Here is a 14184-nt window from a genome sequence, read left to right as displayed (position 1 = left end):
TTGCCATAATATTCTGTGAGTGTTTTCACAGAACTTCTCCTCCCAGTGACTCAACCTTTCAAAGGAAAAGAGGCCATAAATAATCATAATATACAGGTCATTATCCCCAGGGGAGGTCTTAACACCGCTCTCCCCTCAACATCTAGCCTACACAGTCTAATGAAGGCAAGCCACAACACAACCAACCAGAGCAGAAAGAACCTAAAAATCAGTAGTGCATACTACATTCATTGAAGCGTTATTATCAAAATCGGGCCACACCGCTGGTCTCAATATTTTGGACAAAACGGCAAGCATTATTATTAACTCGTATTCCCACTCCAGTGACATCATTACATTAAGCCTATGTCTTACCCTCCATCCTGTAACTAGGCTACTCTCCTGAGTCAGTGTGTGCACCTGCTGAGAAGGTTGACAGGCAGCCACAACTGTTAGACATCACTGTTCTGAGGCACTCCCCCACTAGTCTCCAAGGGGTCAATTAGCTCCTTAGTCTTAGGCTGGGTGTGTTGAATTAAATTTGAGTGTTTTCAATGTTTAACGTCTTGCAGGACCAGAATCAGTGGCACAAACAGGAACAACCCTCAGTGACCTCAAGCAGCAGCAGTGGCTCCGGGACACTCAGGAAGAGCCTTTTTGCAGCCCCATGAACTTCCATATAAACACCGGAAATTACATTTAGCTGTGTACAAGCTGTTAAAGGGTAGGTAGCACAAACAACCACATGTAACATATGGATTTTTCAAGTTCTCTATTTTTCAAGTTACTACATAAAACTGATCTGAACACCAAAGTCATGTCGGAAAATGTCAGAAGCTTTTTCCCTATAATATCAACTGCAATAGAAATAACTCCAAACATGCAACTTCACTCATGACTACTGGTTTCAATAAATTAAATTCTGAATTTATTGTTACAACTTGCAAAGTTGCTAGCCAACTAGCCTACTAACGATATGTTAGCAGTGCACGAGTCAGACAGTCGCTATCAACCCCTAGCTTACAGCTACATTAAAGTAAACCAATGTTTTGGAAATGCATAACTCCATCATACCAGTTATCAAAGAGTGTTATCTATATGCAGTTATCTTAGCCAGCATCTTAGCCTAGCCAACCACCACAGTTATGGTCAGCAATCTAGAGCCCAACTACAGGAGACCAGCTAGAACACAACAAAAACATAACCGCAGATTAAAAGCAAAGAGAGAACAGAGACTTACTGATTAATGGCTGGGGCCTATCCCATGGCAAAACATTTAACTTCTTGGTGACAGGGGGACAGTATTGAGTAGCTTGGATGAATAAGGTGCCCAGAGTAAACTGCCTGCTACTCTGTCCCAGATGCGAATACATGCATATTATATTGGATCAAAAACACTGAAGTTTCTAAAACTGTTTGAATGATGTCTGAGTATACCAGAACTCATATGGCAGGTAAAACCTGAGAAAAATCCAACCAGGAAGTGGGAAATCTGAGGTTTGTAGTTTCTCAACTCTTTGCCATTGCAATCTACAGTGTAAACGGGGTCATATTGCACTTCCTACGGCTTCCACTAGATGTCAACAGTCTTTAGAACTTTGTTTCAGGATACTACTATGAAGTGGGGGCGAATGAGGGGGGAATGCACCAGGTGTCTGACAGAGTGCCACATGCTCGTGAGGCGTGGTCACGAGAGAGTTAGCTCTCGTTCCATTACTTTTCTACAGACAATGGAATTCTCCAGTTGGAACATTATTGAAGATTTATGATATAAACATCCTAAAGATTGATTCTATAGTTAGTTTGACAAGTTTCTACGATCTGTAATAACTTTTTGTCCAACGTTCGGCTGGACCTGAACGCGCATTTGGATTTGTTTAACAAATGCCCTAACAAAAGAAGCTATTTGGACATAAACAATTAACTTTATCGAACAAATCAAACATTTATTGTGGAACTGGGATTCCTGGGAGTGCATTCTGATGAAGATCAAAGGTAAGTTAATATTTATAATGCTATTTCTGACTAATGTGGACTACACAATATGGCGGATATCTTTTTGGCTGCTTTGTTGTCTGAACGCTGTACTCAGATTGCATGGTTTGCTTTTTCCTTAACGTGAAATCTGACACAGCGGTTGCATTGAGAAGTATATCTAATTCCATGTATAACACTTGTTTTTCAGCATGAGTATTTCTGTAAATTGATGTGGCTCTCTGCACAGTCACCGCATGTTTTATAACTACTGAACGTAATGCGCCAATGTAAAATGAGATTTGATATAAATATGGACTTTAGCGAACAAAACATACATGTATTGTGTATCATGAAGTCCTACGAGTGTCATCTGATGAAGATCAAAGGTTAGTGATTCATTGTCTCTATTTGTGCTTTCTCTCTTTGGCTGGAAACATTGGTGTTTTTCTGTGACTTGGGGGTGACCTAACAATCGTCTGTGGTGCTTTCGCTGTAAAGCCTTTTTGAAATCAGACACTGTGGCTGGATTAACGAGAATTTTATCTTTATGGTGTAAAATACTTGTATGCTTGAGGAATTTTAATTATGAGATGTTTGTTGTTTTGAATTTGGCACACTTCAATTTCACTGGCTGTTGGCGAGGTGGGACGTTACCGTCCCACATATCCTAGAGAGGTTAAAGGAGCGCAGGTTGATTTAGCTACTACTGCAGGGGGTGGGCACCCCACCGGGCTGAAAGAGTAAGGGAAATCCAAAATAGATAGATTCCAGATGTCTAAGGTGGAAAAAGTTACAAAACTCCCATAGCCTACTTCACAGAAAACATGTCAAAAAGCAGACAAAACAAAAAAGGAGAACAGACTAGGTACTACATATTTAAAGCAAGCATGTATGATTTTCTCCGTTGTGAGCCCATGGCAAAAAGCCATCATAGCCTGACCTAACGGGTCCCCACTAGACAACAACCATAAGGTCTGTGAAGAGCATGCTGCATGGCCACACGTACACAAAGAGCAGATGGGGCACATCACACTTCCTCGTGATTGGTGGATTGTAACTCACCACAAACACTTGGTCTGAAATGCAATTACATGCTAGCATGGCTAGTGGCTAACATTTGCCAGCTTGAGCTAGCGTCTGAACTCTGTAGCACTAAGTACTTCACTGTCACAGTGGGGAAATGTTGCAGTATCATGTACACATTTAAAGTGCCGTTTAAATAGAGTAAACAAATAAATAATTGACAACACAAAATGGCTACATAAAAAAATATGTGATGGCGGCGACAGAGATCGTCACCTCGCTTCAGGTCCTTAAAAAAAACAATGTATTATTTCTTACATTGTTATCCCAGAAAATCGCAAGTGCTATTACATACAGCCGGGAAGAACCATTGGATATAAAAGCGACAATTTTACCAACATTACGACCAGGAATACGACTTTCCCCGAAGCAGATCCTTTGTTCGGACCTCCACCCTGGACATGGGACCTTATCCCTGAGGCCGACCCAAAACAGCGCGGTCGCTGCAGGAGAGGCAGACGGAGCGGCCTACTGGTCAGACTTAGGTGAGCACACCATCCACCGTTTCCGAACATATTACTCGCCAATGTCCAATCTCTAGACAACAAGGTGGACGAAATTAGGGCACAAGTTGCCTTCCAGAGAGACAGAGATTGTAACATTCTCTATTTCACAGAAACATGGCTCACTAGGAATATGTTGTCAGAGTCAGTACAGCCACCCGGTTTCTTCATGCATTGCGCCAACAGAAAGAAACATCTCTCTGGTAAAAGGAAGGGCGGGGTTGAATGCCTTGTGTTTAACGACTCATGGTGTAATCATTACATACAGGAACTCAAGTCCTTTTGTTCACCTGAACTAGAATTCCTTACAATCAAATGCCGACCGCATTATCTACCAAGAGAATTCTCTTCGATTCGTCACAGCCATGTATATACCACCCCCCGCAAGCAGACACCTTGACGGCCCTGAAAGAACTTCACTGGACTCTATGTAAACTGGAAACCATATATCCTGAGGCTGCATTTATTGTAGCTGGGGATTTTAACAAAGCTAATCTGAGAACAAGGCTTCCTAAATTCTATCAGCATATCAAATGCGTGACGTGAGCTGGAAGACTTGTGGACCATTGCTACTCGAACTTCCGCGATGCACACAAAGGCCTCTCTTCGGCAAATCGGACCATAACTACATTTTGTTGCTACCAGCTTATAGACAGAAACTAAAACAAGAAACACCCGTGCTCAGGTCTATCCAACGCTGGTCTGACCAATCGGATTCCACGCTTCAAGATTGCTTCGATCACGTGGACTGGGATATGTTCCGGGTAGCCTCAGACAATAACATTGACGTATACGCTGACTCAGTAAGGGAGTTTATTAGCAAGTGTATCGGTGTTGTACCAACTGTGACTATTAAAACCTGCCCTAACCAGAAACCGTAGATTGATGGCAGCATTCACGCAATACGCGAACCACCACTTTTAATCATGGCAAGGCGACTGGAAACATGACCGAATACAAATAGTGTAGCTATTACCTCCGTAAGGCAATCAAACAAGCAGTGTCACAAAGTAGTCACAATTCAGCGGCTCAAACACGAGACATATGTGGCAGGGTCTACAGTCAATCACATCACAAAAAGAAAACCAGCCCCGTCGGACATCAACACCTTGCTCCCAGACAAATTAAACAAATTCTTTGCTCGCTTTGAGGACAATACAGTACCACTGACACGTTCACTACCAAAGCCTGTGGGCTCTCCTCCTCCGTGGCCAACGTGAGTAAAACACTCGCAAGGCTGCTGGCCCAGGCGGCATCCCTAGCCACGTCATCAGAGCATGCGCAGACCAGCTGGCTGGTGTGTTTACAGACATATTCAACCAATCCCTATCTGCTGTGCCAACATGCTTCCTGTCCAAGAAAGCTAAGGTAACTGAACTAAATGACTATCATCCCGTAGCACTCACTTCTGTCATCATGAAGTGCTTTGAGAGACTAGTCAAAGATCATATCACCTCCACTCTATCTGATACCCTAGACCCACTACAATAAGGTCCACAGACGACGCAATTGCCATCACACTGCCCTATCCCATCTGGACAAGAGGAATACCCATGTAAGAATGCAGTTAATTGACTACAGCTCAGCATTTAACACCATAGTATCCTCCAAACGCATCATTAAGCTCGAGACCCTGGGTCTAGACCCTGCCCTGTGCAACTGGATCCTAAAGGTAGGAAATCTCTCCACCCCGCTTATCCTCAACACTGGGGCCCTACAAGGGTGCGTTCTAAGCGGTTCTTTGCTGTTGTTTCACACCAAACTGCAAAAAGTGCAAATCAATCCCAGAACAACAGCAAAGGACCTTGTGAAGATGCTGGAGGAAACAGGTGCAAAAGTATCTATATCCACAGTAAAACAAGTCCGATAGACATAACCTGGAAGGCCGCTCAGCAAGGAAGAAGCAACTGCTCCAAAACCACCATAACACCATACTTTTTGGAGAAATGTCCTCTGGTTTGATGAAACAAAAATAGAACTGTTTGGCCATAATGACCATCGTTATGCTTGGAGGAAAAAGGGGGAGGCGTGCAAGTTGAATAACACCATCCCAACCGTGAAGCACGGGGGTGGCAGCATCATGTTGTGGGAGTGCTTTGCTGCAGGAGGGACTGGTGCACTTCACAAAATAGATAGCATCGTGAGAAAGGAAAATTAGGTGGATACATTGAAGCAACATTTCAAGACATCAGTCAGGAAGTTAAATCTTGGTTGCAAATGGGTCTTCCAAATGGACAATGACCCCAAGCGTACTTCCTAAGTTGTGGCAAAATGGCTTAAGGACAACAAAAGTCAAGCTATTGGAGCGGCCATCACAAAGCCCTGACCTCAAGCCCATTGAAAATGTGTTGGCAGAACTGAAAAAGCGTGTGCGAGCAAGGAGGCATACAAACCTGACTCAGTTACACCAGCTCTGTCAGGAGGAATGGGCCAACATTCACCCAACTTATTGTGGGAAGCTTGTGGAAGGCTACCCGAAACTTTTAACCCAAGTTAAACAATTTAAAAGGCAATGCAACCAAATACTAGTTGAGTGTATGTAAACTTCTGACCCGCTGGGAATATGTTGAAAGAAATAAAAGCTGAAATAAATCACTCTACTATTATTCTGACATTTCACATTCTTAAAATAAGTGGTGATCGTAACTGACCTAAAACAGGGAATTTTTTACTAGGATTAAATGTCAGGAATTGTGAAAAACTGAGTTTAAATGTACTAAGGTGTATGTAAACTTCTGACTTCAACTGTATATTGGTCATGGCTCCTGAGCGGCGCACAGCAGGATTGCCTTGCAGTTCTCCAGCTGTATCCACTGAAAGCGAGCAAGGTTCAAGGCATGAGGACAGGGGACATGGGATGTGCCGATGAGCAGCGCACAGAAGACAGACCTAGCCCGTGGGGAAGGGAGGAGGTCGACCCCCACCCCGCCACACTGGCAACACTTTAAGGGGCATTGCACTGATAATGGCGCTGACTAGGGAAACGTTCCCGCTCTTAGTGCAAGTCTGCACATTCAAACTTAAACAATGTAACTAATAATAGCATCTTCATGCTTTCGTTAACTTCTCTAGGGTAGGGGGCAGCATTCGGAATTTTGGGTGAAAAGCATGCCCAAATTAAACTGCATGCTACTCATCCCCAGAAGATAAGATATGCATATTATTAGTAGATTTGGATAGAAAACACTTTAGTTTCTATAACTGTTTGAATCATGTCTGAGAATAACAGAACTTATTTAGCAGGCGAAACCCCGAGGACAAACTATTGCCACAGATACCCGTCACTTTTCAAACGGGTTTTCATTGGGAATCCAGATTTCTAATGGACCTTCTTGCAGTTCCTACCGCTTCCACTGGATATCAGTCTTTAGAAATTGGTTGAGGTTTTTCCTTTGTGTAATGAAGTACGGCCATCCAGAACGAGGGTAACTTGAAGTATACTGTTAGATAGAGGCACGTGACCAGAAAGCTAACTACAGTTTGTTTTCCTCCTATATTTAACACGGATCATCCAGTCTTCAATTTGATTGATTATTTACAGTAAAAATACCTAAAGTTGTATTACAAAAGTAGTTTCAAATGTTTTGGCAAAGTTACAGGTAACTTGAGATATTTTGTAGTCACGTTGCGCAAGTTGGAAACTGTGTTTTTCTGGATCAAACGCGCCAAATAAATGGACATTTTGGATATATCGACGGAATTAATCAAACAAAAAGGACCATTTGTGATGTTTATGGGACATATTGGAGTGCCAACAAAAGAAGCTCGTCAAAGGCAAGGCATGAATTATATTTTTATTTCTGCGTTTTGTGTCGCGCCTGCAGAGTTTAAATATGCTTCTTTGTTTACTATGGTGCTATCTTCAGATAATAGCATAGTTTCCTTTCGCCGAAAAGCCTATTTGCAATCTGACATGTTGGCTGGATTCACAACAAGTGTAGCTTTAATTTGGTATCTTGCATGTGTGATTTCAAGAAAGTTTGATTTTTATAGTAATTTATTTGAATTTCGCACTTTGCATTTTCACTGGCTTATATTATTTAGCCCTTCATTCAAATTACAATCACTCACTTTCATTTAAAAAACAAAACAAATTAACATTATATATTATCAAGTTATCAGTCATATAGCCGGAAATTATATCAAGCTGAGTGACTCATTCATAGCTTTGGATCAAAATAAATAAGTACCAACAATCTTTCTGATAGTATTTAATAAAGAAATGTTTTGGTTATCCTGACCTGGACACCATGTACAGTATTAAAATAGCCCATTATGGCCCGTTAGCAGGACAATATACCTTCACCAACACCTCTCTGTATTTGATACTTTGTGGATGGGGCCTCCCCAGTGGCGCAGCTGTCTAAGTCACCGCATTGCAGTGCAAAATGCGTTGCTACAGATACCCGTGCCGGCCGCCACCGGGAGACCCATTCTTTAGCTAAATAGCCCAGTAGCGTAGCCTACTCCCGACCAACTTTTTGTACAGCACCATATTTTCCATTCCATCCTAACGGAAACCCAGGGTTTTTTTCTTCGAATAGAACACCATAATATTAAGCAAAATGTCTTAAAATCAGTTCCATATACTATGTTCTTACAAAAAAAAGTTTTAAATTATCTAGGACAGCCACTATTGAAGGCTATCAAATGCTTCTCAAAAAAGGCCTCTGGTGGTCAAATTAACATTAATGGTACCAGTAGTTGGCACTTAAATAATGTGCCATAGAATTCTGCGGCACCATGCACGCTGTGCCACAGTACGCTGCCACTTTTAAAAGGACAAACCACTGTACAGGGTGTGGCTTAGGTTTTATATTTTTTTAGTCTTGAGGGCAAGATTAACCTAAAAAATCTCATCCAAGCATGTATATTTGACTCCAAGTACCTTGTGTGCTGTGGTGAATCCTTCTTCGCATATTTTCCTGGCTGACAGTGGAATTGCCAAACCAACAAACAATACAAAAAAAATAAAATACTATAGCCAAAAGATTTGTAAAACAGTCAGTATAGTAGTCAACATTAAAAGACCCCAGCTTTTTGAGTAGAGAAGATCCTCCATATGGTGTTGACAAATAGCGCATTGTAGGTAGTTTAGATGATATCCGTAAATACATTCATAAATATGTAATGTGTCAAAAAAACACTTATGTTTGTACTTGTTTGTACTACCAGATTGTGATGACAACTAAGTTACTAAGTATTTGACCACACTATGTCGTTAAATTGGTGGGGTAAAAACTCATGCTTCCTACCATTTAAGCACCACCCTCACTCTCATAAATAACCAGAAACAAAATCTATTATCATTTTTATTTAACTAGGCAAATCAGTTAAGAACTAATTTTTATTACTATCACGGCCTACCCTGGCCAAACCCGGACAGTGCTGGGCCAATTGAGTGCCGCCCTATGGGTCTCCCAATCACGGCCTGGCCTACCATGGCCAAACCTGGACAGTGCTGGGCCAATTGAGTGCCGCACTATGGGTCTCCCAATCACGGCCGGATGTGATACATCCTGGATTCAAATCAGGGACTGTAGTGATGTTTCTTGCACCGAGATGCAGTGCCTTAGGCAAGAGGCAATCACTGAAGCATTATAGTTAGCTCAATTCATTTGAAGCAGCCATTAGGTAAGTTCTATGGACTCAACTGGACTAGAATTTTATAATAATTCTGTCATTTCCTAGTTGTGCTCTCCACAATCTGAGACAATGGACCTGGTTGTAAGGGAGGGAGGATGAGTTAGCTAGGCTAATTAGTGCAATAGACTACTTGCGCAAAGAGAGACCCTATCTAGCCTACTACAATTTGTATCAACTTATTTCAGAGTAGCTAGCTGCAGTGCTTTTGGAAATTATTTACACCCAATTGGCTTTTTCCACATTTTCTTGTTAAAGACTGAATTTAAAATAGTTTAAACTGAGTTATGTTGTCACTGGCCTACACTGCATAGCCCATAATGTCAAAGTGGAATAATGTTGTTTTTTAATGTAAAGCTGAAATGTCTTGAGTCAATAAGTATTCAACTTCTATGTTATGGCAAGCCTAAATAAGTTCAGGAGTAAAAATGTCACAAGTTCCATGGGCTCACTCGGTGCAAGTGTTTAACATGATTTTTTAACGACTACCTCATCTCTGTACCCCACACATACATATAATTGTAAAGGTATAATTGAATAAAATTATTCATCCTGTTTGCAACAAGGCACTAAATTAATACTGTAAAAGAAATCTGGCAAAGCAATTCCCTTTTTGTCCTGAATACAAAGTATTATGTTTGGGGCAAACCCAATGACACACATTACAGTACCACTCTCCATATTTTCAAGCACAGCAGTGGCTGCATCATGTTATGGGTATGCTTGTAATCATTAAGGACAGATGAGTTTTTCAGGATAAAAAAATGAACACGTAATGATGCTAAGCAAAAGCAAAAACAATGGTTCAGCCTGCTTTGCACCAGACACTGGGAGATGAATTCCCCTTACAGCAGAACAATAACTTAAAACAAGGTCAAATCGACACCGGAGTTGCTTACCAAAAAGGCAGTGAATGTTCCTGATTGGTCGAGTTAGTTTTGACTTAAATCTACTTAAATCTATGGCAAGACCTGAAAATGGTTGTCTAGCAATGATCAACAATCGATTTGACAGAGTTAGAAGAATTTTCTCAAGAATAATGGGAAAATATTGCACATTTTCAGGCACCAAAGGTGCTTCTACAAAGTATTGACTCAGTGGTGTTAATACTTATGTAAATTAGATTTCTTTCAATAAATTCACTAGAATTTCTATAAAAATGTTTTCATTTTTTCATAATATGGTATTTTGTGAGTAGATGGGTGAAAAAAAATGTATTTATCCATTTTGAGATTGAGGCTGTAACAAAATGTGGAATAAGTCAAGGGTTATGAATACTTTCTGAAGGCACTGTCAATCCCAAATACACAAAGAAAATAAATAATGATTATGGTAGCTAGCTAAGCCTTTTTATTTACAGTTGAATGCAATGAATTAATTAGCTATAGTATGGTCATCTTCTGTAGTTAGTATTGTACAGTATGCTGACATTTCGGTACTTTTTCCATACTAGAACATAAAAAACTGTTTGGTACTAGAATGTCACTTTACAATGCAAGAATCCAGCCTACAAAGCTGGAAGCTACTGGTAACTTTCCTTGCTAGCTCACAGCTGAAGCTAAAAAAAAAATCTATTCACTATCCTAGTACTTTGTGATACCATAACGCAAAATGCCACCAAAACCATATTAATTTGCAGTTGCTCGCGTCTCTTCCAAAGATTATCTATTGTCTCAGCGAACTGACAGAGAATCTCAATTGCATTCAACTCCTCTCCCCTCCTCAAAACCCATTGTTTGAGAAAGTCAGAGGTCCCTCTCCTCTGACCTCCTCCAATGGGTTAAGGAGGCGAGAAGGGAGGAGTATGCCCATATGATTGCTGCGTGTGTGGACGTGTTTAACTATTCTTGTGGGGACCAGAAGTCCTAACAAGAAAAGTAAACAAACTAAAATTGTATCAACTGGGGACATTGTTTGTCCCCACAAGGTCAAATGCTATTTCTAAAGGGTTAAGGTTAGAATTGGGGTTAGGTTTTGGCGTTAGGATCTAGGGTTAGTTTTAGGGTTAGGAGCTAGAGTAAGAGTACGGCTTAGGTTTATTGTTAGGGAAAATAGGATTTTAAATGAGACGGAATTGTGTGTCCCCACAAGTTTAGCTGTACAAGACTGTGTGTATGTGTGTGTGAGAGAGTGAAAAGAGAATAGGTCTCAGATGGGCCACCCCCTCTTACCTCGTGAATGACGTCATTACTGGTTAAAGAGACAGCATACACATTTATATAAATCTATGCAAAGGTTGTTGATCAGTACAATAAAAGACCCAAAAGGAAGGGAAACAGATTGTCATCTGTAGCCCCATGAAATATGCCAAAACAAGCTCAATAACTCAATACATGCACACACTACTTGAAAGATTTACCATTCAAATAAATTATTACCATTGGGTGTTCTGTAGTTAGATTGTTTTTACTAAAGTCAAATTGGTTGTTGAATTGATTCATTAACGCATACATGCCTCTGAAATGTTGACAATTTATTTTAGAATGTAATGATATTGAACTAATATTGTGTGTCTTCGGCTAATATGCCTTCTTTTTTTTGCTGGGGTATCAAGTATCCTAGTGCTAAACCTGGTATCGAAGTCAGAATTTTGGTATGGTAACAGAAGATGCTTAGTAAAATTAGGATTGCAGTAGCTTTAGCCTAATAATGGACTAAAGGAGCCTAACATTACTCTTTATAGTCCAAGGACCTTACATGTTCTGTTTAGAGGTGAACTGGCTGACAGCCAAAACAGGCTAATACTCCATCTAAACGTGAATCGACTGTCAATTGCGGTACTGTCCTAAAAACAAAGCACTCTACTTCCATATCACATAAAAATAATTTCACAAATACAAAATATACACTTACTGTACAGCCAAGGTTGGCGACACCTTCATTGGGGAATACGGGCTCATAGTAATGGTCGGAATAATGGAACGGTATCCAATACATTAACATGGTTTCCATTTGGTTGATACAATTCCATTCCAGCCTCTAATATCAGCAATCCTCAACCTCAGCAAACCACTGTGCCGTACACCGTTTTAACACAGTATTTTTCAGGGACAAGTCGGCATCCGTCCTCGTTAACACACAGGTGTTCGAAGACGCAGATAGCCAATTAGCACAGTTACGAGATAAAAACAAAAAGTATAGCTGATGATGAAAAATAGGTTCCTTATTTTTCCAAAACTGTACCAATTCAATGCGTTTTGACGTTCAGAACGAGCATCGGGCTCTTAAAGTATCTTCTGGCCGGAGAAGTTATCTTCAATGGACGCTGAAGGTAGTTAGCTAGCGTCTATGAATGGGTTAGCTTTAGCCTAGCTAGCTAGCTTGACGTGAGATGTAGCTACATTTACGCCTCAATATTTGCTAAGAAGGTGACGCAGAAAGGAGCTGCAACATTTCAAGAAGTTGCAGCTGAATACAAAATGGTTAGTAACATCATTCACTGTAACTAAGCTCACTATGACAGTCAAATGCTAGCTAGCTGGCTGTGTCGCCAGCTATCTGGAATCACCACTGACTGTCGTAAACAACTCAGGGGAACAATGGCCAGGGTTTTTGTTGTTTTAGCCGATTGTTTTACAGGAATTATTATTGGTAAGCTGAAAACGATTTCAACATATGCATGTTCATGAAAGTAGCGATGACTCAAACCATTATTGTCAGTGTCTGTAGAAATATAATACGTCATATAGCTAACGGTAGCTGTCATTCAGAAAAATCAAGTCATTACCGACAACTACCTCGAGAAAAAAAATAGATATTTGACAGTCATGAAAGAGCATCAGAAATTCCTAATAATGCACACACCTTACAGGAACGATTTTTCGCCCCTTTGTAATTCCCCAGTATATATTTCTATATATCAATAAAATGGACCTGTTTACCTGTTAGAGTCTCTACACTCCACAGGGCGCCGCCATCTTGAACACATCACAGCCCATCCCTCTTTAATCAACCTCCGCTGACTCGCACGCAAAGTAATCCCTTATTAGCGAGCCATTCAGAATCTGACACTGACTAGTCTATTTACCTAAATAATGCTACAGCTAGGCTCATTTAAATACTTCCATGCTGCTTCAATCATATTTCATTGCACCGCACTCCTGTCCTCAATCCACGAGAAACTTGGCATTGTTTTTCTCATAGGTGGAGGGATGAATTTATCTGTACTGCGGTTTTCGCGTGACGGCCATGAGTCAGGTAGTGAGCGCATGCGCTGAATATAATGGCAACTTTATAACAATGGCCGGATTCGATTATGCTAAAACAGTGTCATTTAAAAATCTTCCCATTTTGAAATAGTTCCCAATCCTTTTTTTTATTAACAAAAAATCAATACAAAAAGTACATGGGGAACACACGTATGTATAAAGAATATGCAAAGGACATCTGCTAGGGGGTACAATATCCCAATACACAAGCACATACACACATTTATAATTCTAACAGATTTTTTAATTGTCTTAAAATATAGTTCAATTTATTTTTGCAAGATAACAAAATGTGGGGTTTTGTTTCTAAATGTACATAAGTGAATATGAAATTTGGCCAAAAGAATTATGAAATGAATTACATAAGATTCTTTACTATTTATTTTACCTTTTTATATAACAAGGCAAGTCAGTAAATTACAAATTCTTATTTTCAATGACGGCCTAGGAACAGTGGGTTAACTGCCTGTTCAGGGGCAGAACGACATATTTGTAGCTTGTCAGCTCGGGGGTGTGAACTTGCAACCTTCCGGTTACTAGTCTAACGCTCTAACCACTAGGCTACTCTGCCACCTACTTATGATATAAATAAATTGAAACAATCAGTACATCTCTCCATAATAGTGTAAAATCTTCATAAATGTATTATATTATAAATCTACTGATGTCATGCCACAGATTCCTTACATGAATACAATGCTAAAAAAGATGCAACTGTTTCTGTGTGGTCATTACAAAAGGTACAATTTCAATTTATGTGTTGTTAGTGGTTGGCAGGATAATATTTATGA

The 14184-nt window shown here is 40.3% G+C and overlaps 1 protein-coding gene across 1 annotated transcript in view; it reads right to left on the bottom strand.

The window, feature by feature from the left end:
• The window catches only part of LOC118387583 (hamartin-like), a 32045-nt gene extending 18392 nt beyond the window's left edge, over positions 1–13653 (bottom strand). Inside the window, exon 1 of the mRNA XM_035776083.2 lies at positions 13067–13653. The gene's annotated coding sequence lies outside the window, so the exon portion shown is untranslated. The remainder of the gene's footprint in view (positions 1–13066) is intronic.
• Positions 13654–14184: the final 531 nt, after the last annotated feature.

This window comes from Oncorhynchus keta, chromosome 9 (assembly GCF_023373465.1).
Source record: "Oncorhynchus keta strain PuntledgeMale-10-30-2019 chromosome 9, Oket_V2, whole genome shotgun sequence".
Lineage (NCBI taxonomy): Eukaryota > Metazoa > Chordata > Actinopteri > Salmoniformes > Salmonidae > Oncorhynchus > Oncorhynchus keta.
The sequence above is the reverse complement of the archived record's forward strand: the minus strand, read 5'-3'. Positions and strand labels throughout refer to the sequence as shown.